This window comes from Anguilla anguilla, chromosome 16 (genome assembly GCF_013347855.1).
Source record: "Anguilla anguilla isolate fAngAng1 chromosome 16, fAngAng1.pri, whole genome shotgun sequence".
NCBI classification, from domain to species: domain Eukaryota; kingdom Metazoa; phylum Chordata; class Actinopteri; order Anguilliformes; family Anguillidae; genus Anguilla; species Anguilla anguilla.
The window spans coordinates 33,588,419-33,600,959 of NC_049216.1; positions in this window are offsets into that span (position 1 = coordinate 33,588,419).

Below are 12,541 nucleotides of genomic sequence, written 5' to 3' on the forward strand. Positions count from 1 at the left end.
ACTACCATTGCTACTGAAAAACTTCACCTTAACTAAACTGCACTACTGCTCTCTTCTGCAAAGCAAACTTACAGCCTGAAGATATAATGCGCTGAGGCTACATCTCGTATATATTCCCAATGACCTTAAACTCTTCATATGAGTGAGCACTAAAGCCATCTTCAAATATTTGAACATTTGGTAACAGAGCTGGTGCTGCAGTGTATCTGCCTTGTTTACAGCTCCCGTCAGTTTAGAAAAAGAGAATTTCTCTCTTTCCGATTTCACCCCGTCAGCACTGCCTTCGGTGTCAGGGTGGGGGGGAAGAGGGGGGGGGGGCGGTAAACATAAGCAAGAGATGCAACTAATCCTGCTAAGCAGCGGTCTCCCTTCAGAAAGCTGATTTTTCCACTGTCTGGATCAATACCGGCCAATCGCCTCTCTCTCTCTCTCTCTGTCACCTTAACAGCTGACAGTCCTCCAAGGGGGGGAGACGTGTCCCCAAATCCCCTGGTCTTGAGGGCAATACATTAACATCAAAGCGGTCTGACATTCCATACCTTGGCATCAGAGGATCCGAACTTCGCGAAGCAAACGAATGCGGGCACTTTGCGGAGGAATCCGGGCATCCTTCAGACTTGCATATGGAAGCACTGACCGCAGGGGTCAAGCCTTCACTTCTTTGTAGTTTTTTTCTTTTTTTCTTTCTTTCACCTTTCCAGAACGCCGTGATTAAGTCTGTTCGGGACCTTGCAGCCTTGCACACCCACTTCTCCTGAACATTGAACTTTCTCTCCCCCCCCACCCAACACCCCCCCCTCCCCCTTGTGAAATTACATTCCTGATCCCTACAGTAATTAGGCTCTGTTATCAGTGGGATTTTCGATGGAGTCCATTCTTTCAGACCCACACTAACACTTTTAATAAGCATTATTCATTGATAGAGCACGTTGATAAAGCTTCTGGGGGGGGGGGGGGGGGGCTGATCGCATTATCGCTCTACAGTCGATACAGCATTATCTCGGCCTGAAACCTGACCGGGTTTTCTCAAAATGTTAACATCACAGAAGTACTGCAGGCTAAATGTCAGCCGTTTCCAAATGATTCTGCATCTCTAGCTAAATAACAACCCTGAGAATTCCAGCAAAGGCCAGCTGGGTTTCTACGATGGTTTAAGATGATTTAAGATGTGTTTCCGACACTTCTAGCTGCTGGTTATAGCTGGTCTGTGGCCTGTCAAAGCTGGTCTCTGGCTGGACAAAGCTGGTTAAGCTGGTAGAGTAGCCTACACTGGGTGGTCAAACTGGTGGACTAACCGACTATATAGGCTGGTCAGCAAGGTGAACAGCTGGTTGACCAGCCAAAAGTGTCCGAGAACACAGTTTAAACCAGCTTAGGCCGGTTTAAAACTGAATTTTCAGCAGGGCTGCGATAAGACAGAAACAAAAATTGCACCCATAAATTTAAAAAAGTGAAGCGGTTCCATTTTGAAACTCCTCTCCAGAGCTCTCCTCGTGTTCTTGTTTTCTGGGCTTCTTCTCCGCCGCGTAAGAGGCGACAGTTCGTATCCACTTGCCGTTCGGGCGCGAGTAGACGGAGGCAGCCAGCTGCTGGAGCGGTAGGGAACCGCCGGCGGGCGTCGCCATGGCAACGGCGGCTCCAGCCGCCGCCAGCGGTTCGGCGGGTGGGACGGAACGTTTCTCCGCCGCGAACCGCGGGAGGTCAGAACTCCGACCTTTCTGCAACGTTCCCGAGGGAATAGAAACAAACCGGCGAAAAATGCGGGGAAACGTTTTCTTTTCGGTAAGACCAAGACAACGGTTCCGTATCTCCTCAGTTATATCACCAGAGTTATCCACGGAACAGCAAAAAAAAAAAAAACGGACTACTTTTTCGGAAGTCATGCGGAAACTGTGAACATTTATTTTGTTTCTGTGGAGTAAAGTCTTAGAAAGAACATGACAGGTCCAGATAATGCTGTGCATTTGTAGGCGGATAACTCTCAAGCGTCCAGCCCTCCAGAAGCTATAGAAATGTTCTGTAGCTCTGAACTTAGTCAAACTGACAGTTTGACAGTGCGTGCTATCACAGACATTGTCTAGGCTCTGATATTCAGGTCCATGCATTTAACATTAAACGCTCTGCCTCTATTATTGCCAAAGTAAAAAAAAAAAAAAGAAAAGTTTTATGCTGAATATTCATAAAGGACTGTGGTTGAAAAACAGCCATCCACATAACCCCCTAAAAACCAGAACTTCTGTGCTGAAGGTTGTCACAGAGAGTTAAAACAGACTATGATAGATCAAGGTGCCAACCCAGCAATAGCCTAGCAACTACACAAACTTGTTCTAGTTCTAGTTTGGCAGAACAGGTGGATACATCACAGCTGGTCTTAAACATATTTTAATACCCATATCCTGGAATGGACATGGGGACAGAAGTGACAGGGGAACTGCATATCTGGTCATAATACAGACTATCTGCGGTTCCCAAACAAGACCAGGTCAAAACCTAGCATATGGCTGGACCGGCCGACCAATGGTGTGACTTCATAACTCGGCCGACCAATGGTGTAACTTCATCACTCACTCAGTCAGTCACAAACATTCGCGTTTGTAGGGCTGGCCCCGCTGTTGGTCCGGCCGAAACTGTGACAACCTATGACATCGCCATGGCAACGTCACGTGTAATGGAAGTCTATAGGACGCCTTACGTGAGCATTTGCGGTTTTCGTGTGTGTGTGCGTGCGTGTGTTTTCCCCTTTTCCTCCACTGTGTGCGTGCGTGTGTTTTCCCCTTTTCCTCCACTGTGTGCGTGCGTGTGTTTTCCCCTTTTCCTCCACTGTGTGCGTGCGTGTGTTTTCCCCTTTTCCTCCACTGTGTGCGTGCGTGTGTTTTCCCCTTTTCCTCCACTGTGTGCGTGCGTGTGTTTTCCCCATTTCCTCCACTGTGTGTGTGCGTGTGCTTTCCCCTTTTCCTCCACTGTGTGCGTGCGTGTGTTTTCCACATTTTCTCCACTGTGTGTGTGCGTGTGTTTTCCCCTTTTCCTCCACCGTTTGTAAAACCCAGTCACTATTTGAAATTCATTGTCGCAACCCCCGAAGCACAATATATTAGCGTTCACCGCTGTTCTCCCAAACACGATAAAGCCACGGCTTCCATCGCAATTCGAAATATTGCAATATGTTGCCTAAGTCCATTGAGATGATTAGACACTAAACCTGATATTGGCAAGTAATTGGCTTAGCAGGTGCAATGGGGGCTCAAAATAGCACGGACCAAAACCCATAGTAAACCTGAAGGATGTAATAAGCTTTCTAATCTAATTCAGCGCGCAACTGCTCGATAATGTGGGGCTGTTGGGAGTATACTAAATGACGATCTGGCATTTAAACAGCGTGAATGCACAGACCTTACAATGAATATCGATTCCAGTAAATGTAGAAGTCGCTCGCCTCTGCAGGATCTCAAGCATTTACCTCCCGTGACGGAGTGCGTCTTCTAAATTAGGCTATTTATGGCGTCAATACGTCACATGTGACACAGATCGGAAATGTACAATGAACGCGTAAACAGGAAAACGCACATGGAATCGGATATTTTCAGATCCGTTCTGGGTCACATTCATATGTGGAAATCCGATAGGAATCAGGTATCTGCCTATGCGACTGTCATCTGAACGCACAGATAGGAATTTCCTGGGTACTGCGATTTGCACGTCATTCAAAATGTGACATTCTCATATTCTTTCGCATTTGAACCAGGGGTAATTTATATCAAATGCACAACCACTCTCCGCTGGCAACGGTAAATGTTTAAAAAAGTTAAACGGAGGACAAAGGCTCAATCCAGTGGCGAATACCAGGGTTATGTGCCTTTTAAGTATGTAGGTCCCAGAGTTGGTATAGGCCAAAATATAGGGGATATTTGTTGCGGACCTAAGACGCTTGGAAAAGCAATAGCTTGAGTTATTATTTCTGTCTTGTTTTGTGTTCGTTGTAGAAGGCAATATGGCTTTCGTACCGGTAACCAAACCCCTGTGTGCGCATGCGGGTTATTTCAAGTGTAAACCACGAGAGCACTAGTATCGGATATGGGTCACTTTCAAAAGTAGATGTGAACGGGCAGTCAAAAATATACGATATTGGCAAAAAGAAAAATCAGAACTGGGCATCAAGACCTACGGGTACCTACGGTTCACCTGTTTTCACATATTTGATGAGAAATCATGAATGACTATCTTATCCAGAACGGCCTGCACAACTGTCACGACAAGCTCTGTGGTTGCATAACATGTACAACACAAGAGCAAGAAAAAAAAAGTAAAACACAGGCAGGCATGCAGCCAATCAGATACAAGTATAGGTTGGGTTCAAATGGATAATAAAAACCTTTGCTAAACTCATCACATAGAAAGTACACAGCAAATAACCATAGCAGCTGTAAAAAAATTACATTCCTTCCATTGAGCAGCACATCCAACCAAACTCAAGCCCTTCATGATAAGGAAGGTGATTTGTTTCTTATCATAACATCAATAAGGTTATGTCATATAACTACTTACAGTAGATGTTATATATTAGATAAGGATATGGAGTTGTTATGTAAGCTTGTATTTAATACTGTTTGAGCAATGGCAATATCCTTACAAAAACTGGAAATGACGGTAAACATAATTGAGGTTGACAGTGTGTGTTGAACATGGTGTCCACCTATGACAGTGTGTTGAACATGGTGTCCCTCTATGACAAAGTGTGTTCAAATATGGTGTCCCGGTTCATGGCGGTGGATCTGGAGACGGACAGGACTCTGTATGGCCCTGCCCCCCAGGTGGAGGTGTACAGACATGGGGGGGGGGGGGGGGGGGGGGGCTGAGGTAAGACTGCTCACCCACAGTTTTTGGAATGCACCAGCCACCGTAGCCAAAGTTTCCCACCCTGACTGAAATACAGGTTAACCATTTCCCCAGGTCACATTCATGGCCATAACAACAACTGCTCAATAATGTCTGAAGTCCTCTTCTCTGGAAGACCATATAATGACATCATCAGTCTGTGCCATAAACCCCTCATTTAGCGTCAATATATTGAGTCAAGCACAACCACACTGAACTTCTACAGCATGCCCTGGCACTTTCCTTTTTTTTTTTTTTTTTTTGGTGGCAGAGATAAACATTGGAAGAATTTACTCATAATTTACAGTGCGGTCATTGACATTTCCATGAAAGGATTATGGTGCGGCACTTGGCCTTCCCAGAATGCACTTACCCACAGCGATATAAAACCATTTTACTGGGGCAAAAATAATGACCATGGCGATGTTTTAAAATGATGCAGTGAGTGTACAGTGTGGAAAAAAAGAGCAGCGTTATTAAAAATTGTGAATCTTTGCAAAGCATTTGCTTGTGTAACTGCTCAGTAGTAATACTGTTTAAACTAGAGGAATAACTGTATTTTAATGTAACTTTGATGCATTACATTTAATAACATTATCGTGCTTTTCGGTTTCATCGGTACAGCGCTATGTTATTCCACGCAGTGTCTGTACTGCATGTACAGACAATCGAGATGAAACTAAACTCATTGTCGAGGCCCACGATGCCCTCATTCCTGGTTTTAATGCACATTTAGGCTCCCCCCAGCCTGACCCTGAACATTTATATCTGAAGAGGACTCCACTTCCCTTACAGCTGTGGGTGTTTGTGTAGCCAGTACAGCCCCCCCAGGCCTCAACCTCTCCCTCCCCTTTATGTAACAGTCTGCTTTTTAGGACGGCGTGTGGGGCACACGAATTTCAGGCGCACGAAGCAGGCCTTAGTTTCCAATGAGCCCTTTTTCTTAAACACCCACACACGGCCCGGCTGCCATTATAACTGAGGCTTGAGCTGCGCTGGTCTGGCTCGATCGAGAGAGAGATAGAGAGAGAGAGAGAGAGAGAGAGAGAGAGAGGGAGGGAGAGAGAGGGAGGGAGAGGGAGAGAGAGAGAGAGGGAGGGAGAGAGAGAAACAGAGAGAGAGAGGGTGGGGGGGAGAGAGAGAGAGAGAGAGAGAGAGGGAGAGAGAGAAAGGGAGAGAGAGAGAGGCGTAGCATTCTTCATGAATCTCCCCCTTCTTAGGATTTCAGTGCCTATTATTGGGTTTCTTTTACAAGAAATTGTAAAGCAACTGAGCTTTAACAATAACTTAGCAAATCTGCACAAGGGGAGACATTCAAGGAAAAAAAAAACACCAACACCTACATTTTCTTGGGGGTAAAAAATTATTGACTTCGTATTTTGGTCATATTGTTACCATTGACTGACAATGTAACAAGTGAGCAAAGGTCTCTCGACAAGACCAGGAACTGGGCTTCAGAATCACAGCCCAGCTTTGGTTCCATCTCCATACAGCTGAAGCTGGAACACTCGGAATGCCGTTTATAAATGTCATCGTGCTGGGGTGTTTGTACTTGGCCAGGTGCACCTTGTGATTGGGCAGGGGCTTGAACAAGCGGGGTGCGATCGTTCTGTACTGTAACATAGCAACGGAACTCTCACCGACCAGAAGTTAGTTGTAGTTAAGGAGCGGAGAGGACAGGAGGAATTTAGTGTCTGGTGAGTAACTGGTGAGTAACTGGTGAGTATCTGGTGAATATCTAGTGAGTAACTGGTGAGTATCTGGTGAGTAACTCTTGAGTATCTGGTGAGTGTCTGGTGAGTAACTGGTGAGTATCTGGTGAGTACCTGGTGAGTGTCTGGTGAGTAACTGGTGAGTATCTGGTGAGTATCTGGTGAGTAACTGCTGAGTGTCTGGTGAGTATCTGGTATCTGGTGAGTCCATAGAATCTGTGTCTGTAACACCTATTCTTCCCAGGCTTCTCTGACTCCAGAAGAGAGCATCGCATCTGTACTGGCTGTGATTGGTGGGCTGACTGAAAAGGATCATGGGGGATTCCTGAACCACACCGGAGAGCCACCTGTCTTGGTGATCTGGGGAATGGGCCACGGGTTCAAATGAATGCGCTTCATGGTTTAAGAGTTTGCACACGGTTATCACCCTGAGCTCGGGGCGAACAGAACCAGAACTTTCCCAAATGTGAAAGTGAATCTCCTGGCACACGTTGTTCTGCTTAATATCCTGTGTAGGGGAAACTCACTCAGTTTCCATTTCCACGTTACAGTACACAGTGCAGTGTATAAAAAAAAACACCACAGCATTGATTTTAAATCTCAGTGTAAAGCCCTTAAGACCTTAAGACTGCAGGAATAAATGAGTCCTTGTGTTACCTCTGAGTGTATTTTATACTGCAGGGAGCCACTCCCGCATACTGTATACTTTTAATTGCAGTTTGGCATGCGGTGGGAGGCCATCATCGAGGCTAAATCAGGCTCCAGACTGGCTGCTTCCCACACAACTCCCCCCCCCCCCCCCCCCCCCCCCCCCCCCCCCCGAGGGGGGCTGTGTGTTAAGTGGACAGTGCCGAAAAAACCTCGGCTGACCCCAGCGGTGTGCGGACTGCGTAACCGTGGGCCGCCATCGCTCACAACGGTGACGCTCGCCGCTTCACCAATCGGTGCCATCGGGGGTTTGCGCCCAGGCCGTGTCCGAACCAGTGCGCTCGCCTGCTATTGAGTATACAAGTCGCATACTCAGTAGTAGGCAAGTGTGCTGATTCGGATGAGGCCCTTTATATGTTTTGCGCTCATTATTAGAGTATCCACAACTTTCCTGACCTGTGACCTTTCCCAGCTTCCTTTGCATGCTCCACATGAGGTAAAAAAAAATTTTTTGTATAAATGCTGTATATAGACTGACTTGTCAAGCGAATATGTTACAAAAAGAGTCATTGCACATAAAAGAAGACAACTTTACAGTGGAAGATCCCAGACAGGTAAGAACACGGAAGGGCGTTCCTGGTCCTGGTGATATTTCTAACTTTGCATTTGCTGGATTCCCGGATTCTGTTTTATTCCTGAATTTTATGTTCATTATTACACACTGTCCCTTTGAAATAAACTGAATAAATTACATGAAGAGCTGTCTTTACCAGCTTGCTAAATGGTAATCACATCTGCTGTGGGTGGTGCTAACGTCTTGGGAAAAAAACACACAAAGGCGGTTCAGGCTGGCACTGCTAATTGGGCACTGCTCTGATTGGATCTGTGTCCTGGGTCATGTGACCAGACTGGCAGAAATGAGTGACTGGAAGAAAGAGGCTTCCGGAATCAAAAATGGACCAGTGGCTGTCACATACTGTTCTGCCACTCGTGGATTTTGACCAATCGCTGCGTTTTTTCCTAGGTGATTGGCAGCTGGCTCACTGTAGCTCCGCCCACCCATTGTTCTCATCCGAAACCCCCTTAAAAGAAACGCAGCTGACACTGGACTAGCAGGCCTTAAGCATGTGATCTCATTACGGCACAGTCACTTAGGGTCCTTAATTTTAACGTTTCGGCATTAATTAGCCAGCCAGAGCCCTGTAATTATCGCTCGCAGACGTGGGGGTTACCAGGCTGCCTCTGCCAGCTATGGGAGGCTCTCTCTAACGAAGCCAACCTCTTCTCCGAGGAGAAGGAAAATGACCTTTCTGACTCGCCGCAAACCGACACAATAGAGAGTAAAATACTTCATTATCCGCAAATAGGGGGGATGGGGGGGAGGGGGGGGGGGGGTTCTGCTTCCGAGAGTCTTATTTCATCAGATCAGGCTCACTTTGCCACGGCTTTCAATTACAGGGAGAGAGGACGGCAAGACGAAGCAAATGTCAAGTGCGATGATGGAAAACTATATTTAGTCGTCCAGATCTCCCTCTCTGCCATTGTGGCGTCTATCACCCCCGTTCCTTGCTTTGAAGGCTTTGGACGGGATCGTGCTTTATCGCGGCTAAACAACCAGAGTTTGCGTTTCCCTTTTTTATTTTTTGTAATATTTAAAATTTTGCTCTGTAAATGTTTGCCCCCCCCGCTAAAGTCAGCCAGATCGCAACAATTCTTTTAGTAAATGTGCAGCCATTTTGTGTCTCACTTGCTGGTCAGTCAGTGTCTTGGGGGGGGGGGGGCAGAGCTGGGTCGTGCATTTTTGGAAGAAACAGAGTGAGTAACGGTGGCCTTTCAGCCAGGCAGTGGAGATATGCGTGCGCACATTTATATTTTACAGGACAAACCCGTGGCAGAATTGCTCAATTATAATTGCTTTGCTGTACAACGTGAATGGCTCTAATGGATATAGTGAGCAATAATCCAACGGCACTCGGTGGTGAGATATAACATCGGGGGGTTTGCTCTGCTAATAAACCCACTGTCAGTTTCTTCTATTGAATCTATTGAGCTTGTTTATGTGGGAGTCCACAAACCCACTCAGCTATTTAGAGTTCTAACACCAGGCTGGCTGAAACCGGTTAGAATCAAGTTTCATGGTGGACAACTTGGAGAAATCCAGTCTCTGACAAACTCAAAAGGTGCGTTTGTACATGCTCTGGGGGGGGGGGGTCTGGGTCAAAACCAGGGAAACGCTGGCTGGAGGACCCAGGGAAAGGGAAATTTAAGAAAGGGAGACAAGCCTCAGCAGTGATGACGAGACACAGTTATGAGAGTGAGCCTTCAGGGCAGATTCCACTAGTGTGTCCTTCTGTGCGTTCCAGAGTTCACTGCCATCTTCGCTTTATTACACTTAAAAAAAAAAAAAAAAGATTTCTGTTCCTTTCTCTTATTATTAGGCATGTGTCCAGTAGTGCTCCTCGTCCATGAGGACAATGTTTAAATGAATGGATGATTTCACACGCCACCCATTTGCATAGTTTTTCAGAAATGTAGTTTTTAGCGGATGCGAACCTGCCGTCCCCAAACCAGAGGTAAAGCCATTTAGCCAACGCCGTGGTCTCAGGGATTAATTTCAGCAGTGGGGCGCCATGCGGCCCCTGTTGATTATCACACAAGAGGACACTGAGGATGAGACGACACTGACTCCCATTGTTCCCCAGGTCCCATAAGTTCACCCGCTCTCACGGTGTGAAGCAGTGCCAGAGCTAATGGCCCTGCTGTGTCATTAGCGATTTCAGATACACAGGAGCAGCACTTGACTCATGATTAAAAAGGCCCGCGTGTGGGCCTGACAAGAGGGACATAATGAGATTGTGATGTCACAATGGGTGGCATTATGAGGACACCGGATGAGGTGATGTTGCCACAATGGCGGCATTATGTGCAAGACTAGATGAGACGCTGATGTCACAATGGCGGAATTATGAGAGACGGGGATGAGACGGTGATGTCACAATGGCACCCCCCAGGAAAAGCCCCCTGGGCCATGGTCAGAATGTGCTGCTGTCACTGATGCTACATCCCTCAGAAAATACATTTATTTGCTTGTTACTGATGCTCATTCGGAAGATTAAATGGAAATTTCTCAAATAAATAAACGAGAATATGAATAAATCATGCTCGACGCTGCAGACTGAAGCCTTCATCCCTGGATGTTTCACGGCAGCGGAAATCTACCATGGCAGAATTCATCTTTCCTATAATGATCTGCAGAGAGGGGGGAGGGGAGGGAGAAGGAGAAAAAGAGAGAGAGAGATGGAGAGGTGGGGGAAGGAGGGGGTGGGGGGGGGGGAAGTCATCGCCAGGGAAACTTCGCTCGCGTCTTCATCAAATGAACATCACGCTGTTCTCAGGCGCGGTGCGCACAGAGAGGGAACGAGGGGGGAGGAGACGCTCTGCTGCGCTCGCCCCATTAGCGTCAGAGCCATTAGCCTCGTTCCTCTGAGCCGCACGCACTGGATCACAGCACCAGCACAGCCACTCTACCGCACACACATTCTACCACACACACTGGATCACAGCCCCAGCACAGCCATGCTACCGCACACCCATTCTACCACACACACTGGATCACAGCCCCAGCACAGCCATGCTACCACATACTCTGGATCCCAGCCCCAGCACAGCCATGCTACCACACACACTGGATCACAGCCCCAGCACAGCCATGCTACCACACACACTGGATCCCAGCCCCAGCACAGCCATGCTACCACACATACTGGATCACAGCCCCAGCGCAGCCATGCTACCACACACACTGGATCACAGCCCCAGCACAGCCATGCTACCACACACACTGGATCACAGCCCCAGCGCAGCCATGCTACCACACACACTGGATCACAGCCCCAGCACAGCCATGCTACCACATGCCCATAATGCCACACGCTCCGGTCCGCTTGCCCAACCGAAGCACAATGGCGTTTAAATATAGATGAGGGAGGGGATGCTTTTATGGCCCTGCTTTAATTTTTCATACCCTTTACAAGAGGAAGACAGAAATCCATTTGAACCCCCAACATTCTCAGATATAAAGGTACAGTGGAGGTACATTTTTGCTCTTTAGTGAAAAAATTTTCCAAACGTACCCACCCTGAAAGTGCTCTATTTGGGTACTAATAAGTACCGTTTACAAGCAAAAGAGGTACAAATGAATTTCGTACTGCAGGCTAGGGGCACAGGGGTAGGGGTTTATATGTACCTATAGGGTACCACAGTGACAAGCATTTGTACCCTTTTTTTCGGTACTTTTTTGTACCTTTGTTCTGAGGTTGAACAAGCCCCATGTGATGAGGAGATGCACACAGGTAGATACCGAAATATCACCTGGTCACCCTGCGGTTTGGCTCCCAGTGAAAGGACAGGTGCGCTGAAACAGGCATTGCTGCTGCGTCGGCTCCTTAATCTGCCATTAGTAATTCAGGCAGGCATGTGCTTCAAGAGGTTTTCCTTTCTCTGTCAGAACGTGCCTTTCTTTAATTTTATTTATTTATTTTATTTTTTTGATCACTTAAACAAATCAAGCACTGAAAGGCAAAGGGCTATAAGGGGTTTAACAAAATTTTTTGAGTGAGAAGGAGCGAATTAGCCGGAGGTATAGAAAGAGACGAGAGCTAAACTAGGCAGAGGTGATGCTGAACTGGAATCCATCTCATTACCAAGCTATTCTGGGGGAATTAAAGAGCCAAGGTGTTACACGGACTGATCTCTCCTCCTTCCCCGTTTCACAGCCTTTCACACTCCCCTCTACCTCTCTCCCTTTCTGCCCCCCCATCTCTCCATCCCTTTCTGCTTCTCACATGCAATCTCTCCCACCTCCTCTTCTCCACCCCCCCCCCCACCCCCCCCTACCCTCCCTCTCTCTCTCTCCATCTATTATTCTTCTTTGATGAACGAGGTGTGATTCTGGCCATTACCTGTCACGGAATGAAAGAGTTGTAGAGAGAGACGATGTCGTTCAGAGGGAGGGAGGGAGCAAGGGAGGGAGGGAGGCAGGCAGGTAGAGAGAAAATATGAAGGGATGGAGAATGTACGGATGAGAGAAAGCCACTCTTGTTGTTTTCCTCGTGCAATTGTGACATCACAGATGTCTGTGTGTGGGGACGAGGTTTGATACTACTGCAGAATTCTACTGGGAGCTGCCCAGAGAGAACTGGCCCATTTTATCAGACGTTTCTCTGGCAAAGAATCTGTATTACAGAAAAACTTGAGGCCAGATTCTTTTTTCTGACATTTCCTCTGTTTTCCCTACGGTAAAATTACGT